Here is a 13,660-nt window from a genome sequence, read left to right on the forward strand (position 1 = left end):
ATCATGTAGAAAATAAAAAGTGGATTTACAAAGTGTTGTTACAATAATACCAGCTTTTATCATTGTCCCTGTATTTACGTTTACTGAGATCCTTATTTCTTCATATGGCTTTAAGTTATGCTCTCGTGTCCTTTCATTTCAACCTGTAGGACTCCTTTTAGCATTTCTTGCTGGGCAGGTCTAATGATAATAAAGTCCCTCCACTTTTGTTTATCTGAGAATGTCAATCTCTCCCTCACGTTTGAAAGACAGTTTTGCTGGGTATAGGATTCTCGGTTGACAAGTTTTTTCTTTTAGCACTTTGAGTATATCAGCCCACTGACTCCTGGCCATAGTTTCTAATGAGAATCTGCTGATTATCTCATTGATGATGCCTTGTATATGATGTGTTGCTTTTCTCTTGCTGCTTTCAACATCCTTGCTTTCTCTTTGGCTTTTGACCATTGGATTATGTGTCTTAATGTGGGTCTCTTTGAGTTCATCCTACTTGGAGTTAATTGAGCTTCTTGGATGTTTATATACACAGGTTTCATCAAATTTGGGAAGTTTTCAATTATTTCATTATTTCTTCAAATATTCTTTGCCCCTTCTTCTTTCACTTTTCCTTTTCTGGGTCTTCCAAAATGTGTACATTTGTCCACTTGATAGTTTTGCACAAGTTCCTTACACTCTGTTTACTTTTCTTTAATCTTTTTTCTTACCCTTCTTCAGCCTCAATAATTTCCAATGTCCTATCCTACAACCTTGCTGAACTTGATGAAAAAACATTCTAGGGCTTCCCTGGTGGCACAGTGGTTAAGAATCCACCTGCCAATGCAGGGAACATGGGTTCGAGCCCTGGTCCGGGAAGATCCCACATGCCGTGGAGCAACTAAGTCCATGCACCACAACTACTGAGCCTGCGCTCTAGAGCCTGCGAGCCACAACTGCTGAGCTGATGTGCCACAACTACTGAAGCCCACGTGCCTAGAGCCCATGCTCCACAACAAGAAAAGCCACAGCAATGAGAAGCCCACACACCGCAATGAAGAGTAGCCCCTGCTTGCCGCAACTAGAGAAATCTCACATGCAGCAACAAAGACCCAACAAGCCCAAAAATAATTAATTAATTAATTATTTTTAAAAACCATTCTAGTAGGGTTTTTTAGTGGATTCCTTAGGGTTTTATTTATACAATACATGTTATCTGTGTGTAGAGATAGGGTTACTTCTTACTATCCAATCTAGATGCATTTTACTTCCTTCCTTAATTGTTCTGGCTAAAACCTCTAGTACATTGTTGAACAGAAGTGGCAAGAATAGACATCCTTATTTCACTTTTGATATTTGAAGGGAAAGCATCCAGTCTTTCACCATTAAATATAATATTATGGGCTTCCCTGGTGGCACAGTGGTTGAGGGTCCGTCTGCCGATGCAGGGGACGCGGGTTCATGCCCCGGTCCGGGAAGATCCCACGTGCCACGGAGCGGCTGGGCCTGTGAGCCATGGCCGCTGAGCCTGCGCGTCCGGAGCCTGTGCTCCGCAACGGGAGGGAGAGGCCACAACAGTGAGAGGCCCGCATACCGCAAAAAAAAAAAATATATATATATATATATAATATTTTATGTGGGTTTTTCATAGATGCTCGTTATCAGATTGAGGAAATTTCCTTCCATTCTAGGTTTGCTGAGTGTTTTTATCATGAAATGATGTTGGATTTCCCCCAGTAATTTCTCTGAGCCTATTGAGATGCTTGTGTCATTTGGTTCTTTATTTATTTATTTTTTAAACTGTCTTTTTTTTTAAATTTAATTTATTTATTTTTGGCTGCGTTGGGTCTTCGTTGCTGTGCACGGGCTTTCTCTAGTTGCAGCAAGCGGGGGATGCTTCTCATTGCGGTGGCTTCTCTTGTTGTCGAGCACGGGCTCTAGGTGCACGGGCTTCAGTAGTTGTGGCACATAGGCTCAGTAGTTGTGGTGCATGGGCTTAGTTGCTCCGCGGTATGTGGGATCTTCCCGGACCACGGCTTGAACCCAGGTCCCTTGCATTGGCAGGGGGATTCTTAAGCATTGCACCACCAGGGAAGTCCCTTGGCCCTTTATTGATGTGATCTTTTACTACATTATTGATTTGGGGATGTTAACCCAACCTTCCATATGGAATAAATCCCACTTGCTTATGGTGTGTAATTCTTTTTATATACTGCTGGATTCATTTTGCTAGTATTTATTGAGGATTTTTGCATATATTTTAAGAGATTTGGGTCTGCAGTTTTTCATGATATTTTTGTATGATCTTGGAGTAAGAGTAATTACTGGTCTCAGTGTTGTTCCCATTCTACTTTTTGGAAGTTTTTGTGAAGAATTGGTATTATCCATTCTTCAGATGTGTTGGTGAGGGTTTCCCTGGTGGCACAGTGGTTAGGAATCCGCCTGCCAATGCAGGGGACAGGGGTTCGAGCCCTGGTCCGGGAAGATCCCACATGCCACAGAGCAACTAAGCCCATGCGCCACAAAAAATGAGCCCGCATGCCTAGAGCCCACGCTCCACAACAAAGAGGAGCCACGCAATGAGAAGCCTACACACCGCAACGAAGAGTAGACCCCGCTCACTGCAACTAGAGAAAGCCCGTGTGCAGCAACGAAGATCCAACACAGCCTAAAATAAATTTATTAAAAAAAATTTTTTTTAAATGTGTTGGTGAAAACATTTGGGGCTGGGCTTTTCCTTATGGATAGTATTTTTCATTACTAATTCAACTACTTTGCTTGTTTTTTGTTGTTGTTGTTTAATATTTATGTATTTAGTTGCACTGGGTCTTAGTTGCAGCAGGTGGGTTCCTTAGTTGTGGCTCACTGGCTCCTTAGTTGTGGTATGCGAATTCTTAGTTGTGGCATGCATTTAGGATCTAGTTCCCTGACCAGGGATCGAACTCAGGCCCCCTGCATTGGGAGCACAGAGTCTTACCCACTGTGCCACCAGGGAAGTCGCTACTTTGCTTGTTATAGATATATATAAATAGACATAGATATTCACATTTTAAATTTCATCTTGAGTTAGTTTCAGTAGATTTTTGTCTTTCTAGGAATTTGTCCATTTCACATAAGAGTTCTAATTTGTTGTCTTATGATTGTTCATTGTATTCCTTTATAATCTTTTTAATTTCTGTAGCATTCGAAGTAATGCCTCCTCTTGCTTTCTGATTCAAGGAATTTGAGTCTTCTTTATTCCTAGGTCAATCCAGCTCAAGATTTGTCAATTATGTTGATCATTTTGTCCAATGACAGATGAATGGATAAAGATGTGATACATATATACAATGGAATACTACTCAGCCATAAAAAAGAACAAAATAATGCCATTTGCAGCAACATGGATGCAACTAGAGATTATCATACTAAGTGAAGTAAGTCAGAAACAGAAAGACAAATACCATATGATATCACTTATATGTAGAATCTAAAATATGACACAAGCAAACCTATCTACGAAACAGAAACAGACTCACGGACATAGAGAATAGACTTGTGGTTGCCAAGGGGGAGGGGGTTGGGGAGGATAGAGTGGGAGGTTGGGGTTAGCAGATGGAAGATTTTATATGTGGAATGGATAAAAAACAAGGTCCTACTGTATAGCACAGAGAACAACATTCAGTATCCTATGATAAACCAAAATGGAAAAGAATGTAAAAGAAAAAGAATGTATATATATGTATAACTGAATCACTTTGCTGTACAGCAGAAATTAGCACATCATTGTAAATCAACTATACTTCAAATAAAAAAAGATTAAAAATTATGTTGATTATTTCATTGAGTTATTGGTGGCACCTTGCTAGTGTTGTCTACCTACATGCAGCAATCAACTGCTTTTTTTTTTTTTTTTTTTGGCCACACCACGTACCATGTGGGAGCTTAGTTTCCTGACCAGGAATAGAACCCGAGACCCCTGCAGTGGGAGCATAGAGTCTTAACCACTGGACCACCAGGGAAGTCCCAATCAGACACTTTTTAAGGGAACAGAACTCTCCCTGGCTGGCCAATAAACAGTCCAAAGCCGTGTGGACATCAGCTCCCATGGTTGCCAGGGAAAGTTTTCCTCCAGGAAAAACATCTGAAATATTAGTCTCCTGCTGCATGTGTTTTGGATGTTTCTTGACCGGCACCAATGGTAGGAGTTTGTTGAATGACATCATGTGTGTAGGGCAGTGCCAGTGACAAGTGAGTGCAATTGACAGGAAAATAGCACTTTTATTTTGAGACGGGCCAGAGGGTTCTGGGTTCCCAAATGAAATATTGGCACCCACGATACACAGAATGGGCTATAAGAGTGGTAGCTTTTGTCTCCCAGAATCTTTGGGGTTCTCTGGAGACTTCTTAAATAAGATCTGAAACGTACAGTTCTTTCAGTGCATTCCATTGTTATTAAACAGGAGCCCTCTTGATGTAGTGGTAGGTGTGGGTTGAGGGGGATTGTTCTGTACTCCTAGGATTCAGTCTCAGTCCTTCTCTTTCATTCTTGATACTAAAAACTTACATCATGGTTTTGTCAATGCCTTCTTGACAAACACTACCAGAATGACATCTGTAGTCAAAGAGAAGGGGTGTAAAGAATCATGGTAATAAGGAGGACTGCAAACCATAAGTGACAATGACTTGCATCAGTAAGAGGGTGCTCAAAAGGACTTCTTGTAGGCTTCGGGTTTGTGAGACTCTTTGGGAAATTAATACATTTAAAAACAGCCACAGGGCTTCCCTGGTGGCGCAGTGGTTGAGAGTCCGCCTGCCGATGCAGGGGACACGGGTTCGTGCCCCGATCCGGGAGGATCCCACATGCCGCGGAGCGGCTGGGCCCGTGAGCCATGGCCGCTGGGCCTGCGCGTCTGGAGCCTGTGCTCCGCAACGGGAGAGCCCACAACAGTGAGAGGACCGCGTACCGCAAAAAAAAAAAAAAACAGCTACATAGGGACTTCCCTGGTGGTGCAGTGGTTAAGAATCCGCCTGCCAATGCAGGCGACATGGGTGAGAGCCCTGGTCCCGGGAGAACCCACATGCTGCAGAGAAGTTAAGCCCGTGAACCACAACTACTGAGCCTGAGCTCTAGAGCCCACGAGCCACAACTACTGAAGCCCACGTGCCTAGAGTCCATGCTCCACAGCAAGAGAAGCCACCACGAAGAGAAGCCCGGGCACTGCAACGAAGAGTAGCCCCCACTCGCCACAACTAGAGAAAGCCTGTGTGCAGCAATGAAGACTCAACGCAGCCAAAAATAAATAAATAAATTTTTAAATAAATAAGTAAAAACAGCCATGTAGAACGGGAGAAAATATTTATAAATGAAGCAAATGACAAGGGATTAATCTCCAAAATATACAAACAGCTCATGCGGCTCAATATCAAAGAAACGAACAACCCAATCAAAAAAACGGACTGAAGACCTAAACAGACATTTCTCCAAAGAAGATATACAGATGGCCAAAAAGCACATGAAAAGATGTTCAATACCACTAATTATTAGAGAAATGCAAATGAAAACTATCAATACAATGAGGTATCAGCTCACACCAGTGAGAATGGCCATCATCAAAAAATCTACAAACAATAAATGCTGGAGAGGGTGTGGAGAAAAGGGAACACTCCTACACTGTTGGTGGGAATGTAAATTTGTACAACCACTACACTGTTGGTGGGAATGTATATTTGTACAATCATTATGGAGAACAGTATGGAAGTTCCTTAAAAAACAAAAATAGAGTTACCATATCATCCTGCAATCCCACTCCTGGGCATATACCCAGAGAAAGCCGTAATTCAAAAACATACATGCACCCCAATGTTCATTGCTGCGCTGTTTACAATAGCCAGGACATGGAAGCAACCTAAATGTCCATCGACAGGTGAATGGATAAAGATATGGTACATATATACAATGGAATATTACTCAGCCACAAAAAGGAACGAAATAATGCCATTTGCAGCAACGTGGATGGATCTAGAGATTGTCATACTGAGTGAAATAAGTCAGACAAAGACAAATATGATATCGCTTATATGTGGAATCTAAAAAAATGGTACAAATGAACTTATTTACAAAACAGAAATAGAGTCACAGATGTAGAAAACAAACTTATGGTTACCAGGGGGTAAGGCAGGGGGAGGGATAAGTTGGGAGATTGAGATTGCCATATACACACTACTACATATAAAATAGATAACTAATAAGGACCTACTGTATAGGACAGGGAACTCTTCTCAGTACTCTGTAATGACCTATATGGAAAAAGAATCTAAAAAAGAGTGGATATATTGGGTTGGCCAAAAGGTTCGTTTGTTTGTTTTTCCATAAGATGGCTCTAGTAGCACTTAGTTGTCTTTAACTTCATTAGAAACAATTTCGTTAGATTGTATGTGACAGCTATCATATTAGTGTGCATTTAAAAAAAAGACTTATCAAAGTTGGTGAATTTTTGTGTAGCCATTTTAATATTGAAGATGGAAGAAAAAAAGCAACATTTTCGGCATATTATGCTTTATTATTTCAAGAAAGGTAAAAACGCAACCGAAACGCAAAAAAACGATTTGTGTAGTATATAGAGAAGGTGCTGTGACTGATTGAACGTGTCAAAAGTGGTTTGCGAAGTTTCGTGCTGGAGATTTCTCGCTGGATGTTGCTCCACAGTCGGGTAGACCAGTTGAAGTTGATAGTGATCAAATTGAGACATTAACTGAAAACAATCAACGTTATAGCATGCAGGAGATAGCCGACATACTCAAAATATACAAATCAAGCATTGAAAATCATTTGCACCAGCTTGGTTACGTTAATCACTTTGATGTTTGGGTTCCACATAAGTTAAGCGAAAAACACCTTCTTGACCGTATTTCTGCATGCGATTCTCTACTTTAAAGTAATGAGGACTTCCCTGGTGGTGCAGTGGTTAAGAATCCGCCTGCCACTGCGAGGGGACGTGAGTTCAATCCCTGGTCTGGGAAGATCCCACATGCCGCGGAGCAACTAAGCCCGTGCGCCACAACCACTGAGCCTGCGCTCTACAGCCCGTGTGCCACAACTACTGAAGCCCGCGCGCCTAGAGCCCGTGCTCCAAAACAAGAGAAGCCACCGCAATGAGAAGCCCATGCACCAAAACAAAGAGTAGCCCCCCGCTCGCCGCAACTAGAGAAAGCCCGCGCACAGCAACGAAGACCCAACGCAGCCAAAAATAAATATAATTAATTAATTAATTAGTTTTTTTTAAAAAGTAATGAAAATGTTCCGTTTTTAAAACAAATTGTGACAGGCAGTGAAAAGTGGATACTGTAAAATAACGTGGAACGAAAGAGATCGTGGGGCAAGCGAAATGAACCACCACCAACCACACCAAAGGCCAGTCTTCATCCAAAGGTGATGTTGTGTATATGGTGAGATTGGAAGGGAGTTCTCTATTATGAGCTCCTTCCAGAAAAAGCAAATGATTAATTGCAACAAGTACTGCTCCCAGTTAGACCAACTGAAAGCAGCACTCAACATAAAGCATCTGGAATTAGTCAACAGAAAACGCATAATCTTCCATCAGGATAATGCAAGACCACATGTATCCTTGATGACCAGGCAAAAACTGTTACAGCTTGGCTGGGAAGTTCTGATCATCCGCCGTATTCATCAGACATTGCACCTTTGGATTTCCATTTATTTCGGTCTTTACAAACTTCTCTTAATGGAATAAAATTCAATTCCCTGGAAGACTGTAAAAGGCACCTGGAACAGTTCTTTGCTCAAAAAGATAAGAAGTTTTGGGAAGATGGAATTATGAAGTTGCCTGAAAAATGGCAGAAGGTAGTGGAACAAAAGGGTGAATATGTTGTTCAATAAAGTTCTTGGTTGAAAATGAAAAGTGTCTTTTATTTTTACTTAAAAAGCTAAGGCACTTTTTGGCCAACCCAATATATATATGTATAACATTCACTTTGCTGTACACCTAAAACTAACACAACACTTTAAATCAACTATACGCCAATAAAAATTTTTAAAAAAAACAAACAGCAATGTATACAGGGTAATTGTAATTGAGAAAAAGCACACACACAGAAGTCTCATGCTCCAGAGTCTGATCCAGTTTAATTCCTGCCCCTTTGTAGAGGTAGTTTTGGGGCAAGCGTTTGAGGTTTGTTTTGATCCCACGAGGGCTTTCCTTATCTCTTTCCCTAGGTCTCTGGTAAACTAGCTGACCTGTTTCCTTTATTGTTCTCATTAAGCTACTAGCCTCCTCTTCATTGCTTACAACCAAAATCTCCATTGTTTTTGAGAACACCCTTAGTTTTGAACTTTCACATATGTTTCAAATAAAGTTAGCTACCTAGAGTTTGGAGCTATCTCTTCTTAGGAATTGCCTCTGCCTATGAGCAAAATCTTTGAGCCACAGCTCTGGAATTGTGGGTGAGGACATCGACCTGCATCTCTCTGAGTTACGCTTTGCTTTATAAGCAGGACATCAGTGTGGTTGGCAGCTTCTCATCTTCCTAGCTTGCCTCTCATAGCATAGAACCTCCACCCTATGAACAAGCTAGGGCAAGGGCAATTGGCGTTGTATTCTCAACATGGCATGCCTGAGGTAGAGTCTCTATCAATGGCAGCCAGGTGGAAAAGATGAGCCTCTGAATTTCTTGCTTCACTCACCTGGAAGGAGCCTCTGCAACATGTTGCTGGAAGGGATAAGAAATGCTGTTGGACTGCCCCTCCCAGAGAGATACCACAGTCCTCCACTGAGCAGAGGGTAGAAGACTTGTGTTTTTGGCTGCCCCTGCCTGGAGTGGAGTTTCTATCACACTGAACTGGGAGGAGCAGAGAGCAAGTTGTGGTTCAGATGTCCTAGACTCTCACTTAGTAGATTTTATTGAATCAATGTTTCTTCATTTGTAGTATGCCATTATGACACTCCTAGAGACTTTAAATAACTGGGTTTTTAAAAATAATTTATACCACTTATACTCTTTTTCTAGAAAGAGCGTCCATTGAGCTCCTCATGCTGCCATTTCTGGAATAGCATTTATTCTTTTGATGCTATGGTGAATGGAATTTTCTTAATTTCAGTTTTGGATTTTTCATGGCTAATATATAGCAATGCAATGGATTCTTGTATATTGATCTTGCATCCTATGACCTTGCTATTAGTTCTAGTAGTCTTTTTTTCCTTTTTGATTCAATAGGAATTTCTACAAACAAGATCATGTCATCTGCAAATAAATATAGTTTTACTTTTTTCTTTCTAATCTTTATGCCTTTTTCTTTCTTGTCCTGAATTAAGTAGGTATTCTAGGACAAATTTCTAATAGAAGTGGTGAAAGGGGACATGTGCTGTATTTCCAGTTTGAGGGGGAATGCATTCAGTCTTACACCACTAGGTAAAATGTTACCTGTAGGTTTTCCATACGTTTCATCAGATTGAGGTTGTTTCCTCCTATATATAATTTGATGAGAATTTTTATCATGAATGCATGTTGGTTTTTTCTCACACGTTCTTTTCTGCATATGGAGAGATTATCCCATGCTTTTTCTTAAGCTTTTTAATATTGTGCCTTACACTGATTTTCAGATGTAAAGTCCACCCTTGCATTTTTTAATACTATGCTTCATTATAGTGTACAAATCTTTTGTGTATTGCTGTATTTCATTTCCAAATATTTTGTTAAAAGTTTTTATATTTGTGAGTGTCATTCACCTGGTGGTTGTTTTTTTGTTTTCTCACAGTCTACCCAAACCCAATACTGTTCCAGTGTTGTTGTTGGGTTTTTTTTCAGCTTTATTGAAGTATAGTTGACAAATAAAATTGTAAAATATTTAAAATGTACAGCTGACCCTTGAACAACACACGTTTGAACTGCATGGGTCCACTTACAGATTTTTTTCAATAAATATAGTACCTGTATTTTCATTTTACAGATCTTTAAGCGTGGGGAAAAGTTTGTGTTCAATTAGAGATCAGAATGTGTGGAATCAAAAGAACTAGGTTTTGAGTCCTGATTCTGTCCAATTCTATCCTGTTTCAGCTTCCTGTCCTTGGGTGAGTCATTTATCAATTCCTTTGTTTTTGAGGCAGAGATAGCAGTACGTGGATTTTTTACTGCATTGGGGGTTGGAGCCCCTAACCACCGTGTTGTTCAAGGGTCAACTGTACATCATGGTGATTTGACACAAGTATACAATGTGAAAGGATTCCTGCCATTTTTTTTCCTTGTGATGTCTTCGTCTAGCGTTGATAAAATAATTTATGATGCAGTTCCTCCTCTTTTATTTGTGTTGTTTTGGTATTATTTCTTCTTTGAATGTATGTTAGAATTCCAAGAGTGAAGCTATCTGGTCCATGGCTTTTCTTTGTGGGAAGATTTTGAACTACAAATTCAATTTCTTTACTTGATATAGGCCTATTCAGATTTTCTGTCACTATTTCTACTTGAGTCTAGGTGTGTGTATTGCTAGGAATTGTCCATTTCAAATAAATTATTCAATATGTTGGCATAATGTAGTTCATATGATTCCCTTATAGCTTTTAAAATCTCAGGTATGTGTGTAGTGATGACTTTTTTTTTTCCCCTTTTTTGGTAATTTGTGTATTCTGTTTTTCTTGGTTGGCCCTGCTTTGATTTTATCCATTTTCCTGATTTGTCAGAGACCCAACTTTTGGTTTTATTAATTTTTCTCTATTGGTTTTCTGGCTTTCTAGTTCATTGATTTCTGCTTTTTCTTAATATTTATTTTTTCCTTTGATTTGATATGCTTTTCCTTTTCTAGCTTCCTGAAGTTGGAACTTAGTGATTTTAGATCTTCTTTTCTAATGTATTTAAAACTATAAATTTGACCCTAAAACTTCTCTGTGTGTATTCCATAAACTTTGATGTTCTATGTTTGTATTTATTTACTTTGAGATATTTTTACAATTTTTCTTCTGATTACTTCGATTTTTTTCAAACTTCTTTTTTGTGATTTGAATTATGTGATTCCTTCTACGATCCAAGGCAATTTTTTACGGTTAAATTCTTGAATTCCTATACAGTTAACATCTTTTCCCATTAAAATGACTTAGCATCCACTCATATTAGTAAAAACTTATATCTTGCTTTCATTGATACCCTGCAGCCAAAGATCACTAGGCACACAGTTGTAGTGGAAGAGAGTTGAGTTACTGATTCATTGTAATGATGGAAACCACACGCCATGAGGAACCATGATGCAATTCAGTATAGGGTGACTTATTGTATGATTTGAAGCTTGCACTGGATGTTTGGGGGGGAAGTTCAGGAATCAGAGCTTTGGATTAATAGTATCAGGAAATAAATATAATTCTATGATTGGAATCATTTCTGGAATCATTCTTATCCAGAAAGCAGAAAGAATGGAATGGGGCTAAAAAGAGATCAAGAAGCAACAATCAGTCATCTGTGACAGAATACTGAGAGATTTGGTCATTTTTGTGGTTTGGATAATTTTCTTATATAATCCAGGTACAGACATATAGTGGCCTCGTATTAGTCTTGTTCCATCACAGTCAGCGAGTAAACCTGTGTGATGCTGATTGTCTGTAAAATAGTTTATGTTCAGGAATTCCCTGGTGATCCAGTGGTTAGGACTCCATGCTTTCACTGCCAACGGCGCGGGTTCAATCCCTGGACAGGGAACCAAGATCCTGCAAGCCGTGTGGCATGGCCAAAATAACAATAATAATAATTTATGTTCAACAGTAGAACAACATAGCCTTGCTGTGAGTGCCAGGCCAGCAGCTAGACACACCAAGGCCTATCTGGGACTATCTGTTCAACTACCACTTTGCAGAGTGTGTTTACTGTCTATGAGATACCATTTCCAATGTTTTATGGAAGTGAACTCAGTACACATAGATTAATTCAGTAAACCCTCAGCAAATTCTATAAAGTAGATTTTTTTCATATCTTTATAAAAAAGAAGTGAGGCAAGAAATTTCAGTAAACTTCCAGAGGTCACAAAAGCTAGTAAATGACAAAAGATTGAATTCAAACCCATACCATTTGATCATTTGGCTCAGAGATCGTGCTTTTTTTTTTTTTTTTTTGGCCATGCAGCTTGCGGAATCCTAGTTCCCTGACCGGGGATCAAACCCATGCCCCCTGCAGTGGAAGCACAGAGTCTTAACCACTGGACGGCCAGGCAAGTCCCTCAGAGATCATGCTCTTAATGCAGCTCTAATTTAGGAGCATTTCCTCTGTGCCAGGTGTTCTAAGTCAGAAGTTGGCAAAATTTTTCTGCAAAAGAGCCAGAGAGTAGATTTTCTCATCTTGGCAGTCTATATGGTCTCTGGCGCAACTACTCAATTTTGCCTTTGTTCTCCTAATAGGCAACTATAAATATAATGTAAACACACCTGTAAACAAATATATGTGTTCCAATTAAATTTGACATACAAATGCTGGTGGAGGGCTAGATTTGGCATGTGGGTCACATGGGATGCTGACCTTTGCTATAAACTAATTGTACTCAAAAGTAACCAAAGCACCCTAGGGTTTTGGTGTAGAGGCATGAAAGAGGAGGTCTAAGTGTCTTCTTCCTCCTGCTTGAGATCAATGTGTTGTCTGTCTCCATGAATAAGACACAGGACAAAGAAAGTAACAAAATATTATGCACAGAATGATGTCAGCAAAAAGGTGGGCTAGAAAGCTCCAAGTTCTTGTTCCCCCACAGAAATATTGGCAGGGGGAGCAGGAACTGTCTGAGCCAACTTTGCAAAACTCTGGAAAACAATCAAAGGTTTACAGCAACCAAGTGAATGCCCAATCAAGAAAAAAAACATCTTCACAAATGAACCTATCTACAAAACAGAAACAGACTCGCAGACATAGAGAACAGACTTGTTGTTTGCTGAGGGGGAGACGGGTGGGGGAAGGATGGAGTGGGAGTTTGGGGTGAGTAGATGCAAACTATTACATATAGAATGGATAAACAACAAGGTCCTACTGTATAGCACAGCGAACTATATACAATCTCCTGGGATAAACCATAATGGAAAAGAATATTTTTTAAAAAAAGAATGTATGGGGCTTCCCTGGTGGTGCAGTGGTTAAGAGTCCGCCTGCCGATGCAGGGGACACGGGTTCGTGCCCCGGTCCGGGAAGATCCCACATGCCGCGGAGCGGCTGGACCCGTGAGCCATGGCCGCTGAGCCTGCGCGTCCAGCGCCTGTGCTCCACAACGGGAGAGGCCACAACAGTGAGAGGCCCGCGTACCGGAAAAAAAAAAAAAAAAAAAAAAAAAGAATGTATGTATGTGTTAAAAAAATAAATAAAAAAGAAAAGAAAGAAAGAAAGAAGAGGCCTTCTTCAAATAGTAGGAACATTTTATGCCTCTTTTATTCATCCTTTCCTGACCCTCTCCCTGGCATGGTGGTGCCCGTAGTATGGAAGCAATGGCAGCCTGGTTCCCAGTTCCCTCCCTGGAACCCAAAGGAGCAGAGCAGACCTTAACTGCAAATTATTATGCATCTCTGCTCTAACCTGTCTGGAGGACCCCTGAAGGACTGACACAGGCACTTGTCTCTGTTTCACCTAACTAGGAACCGCAGTGGGAAAAGCAGCCTGAATGGCTTATAAAGGTGACCACAGACCTGCAGATGACCGGGGCAAGAGAATGTGGGTAGAGACATACGACATACCATCTGAG

This window comes from Grampus griseus, assembly GCF_964374135.1.
Source record: "Grampus griseus genome assembly, chromosome: 3".
NCBI lineage: Eukaryota > Metazoa > Chordata > Mammalia > Artiodactyla > Delphinidae > Grampus > Grampus griseus.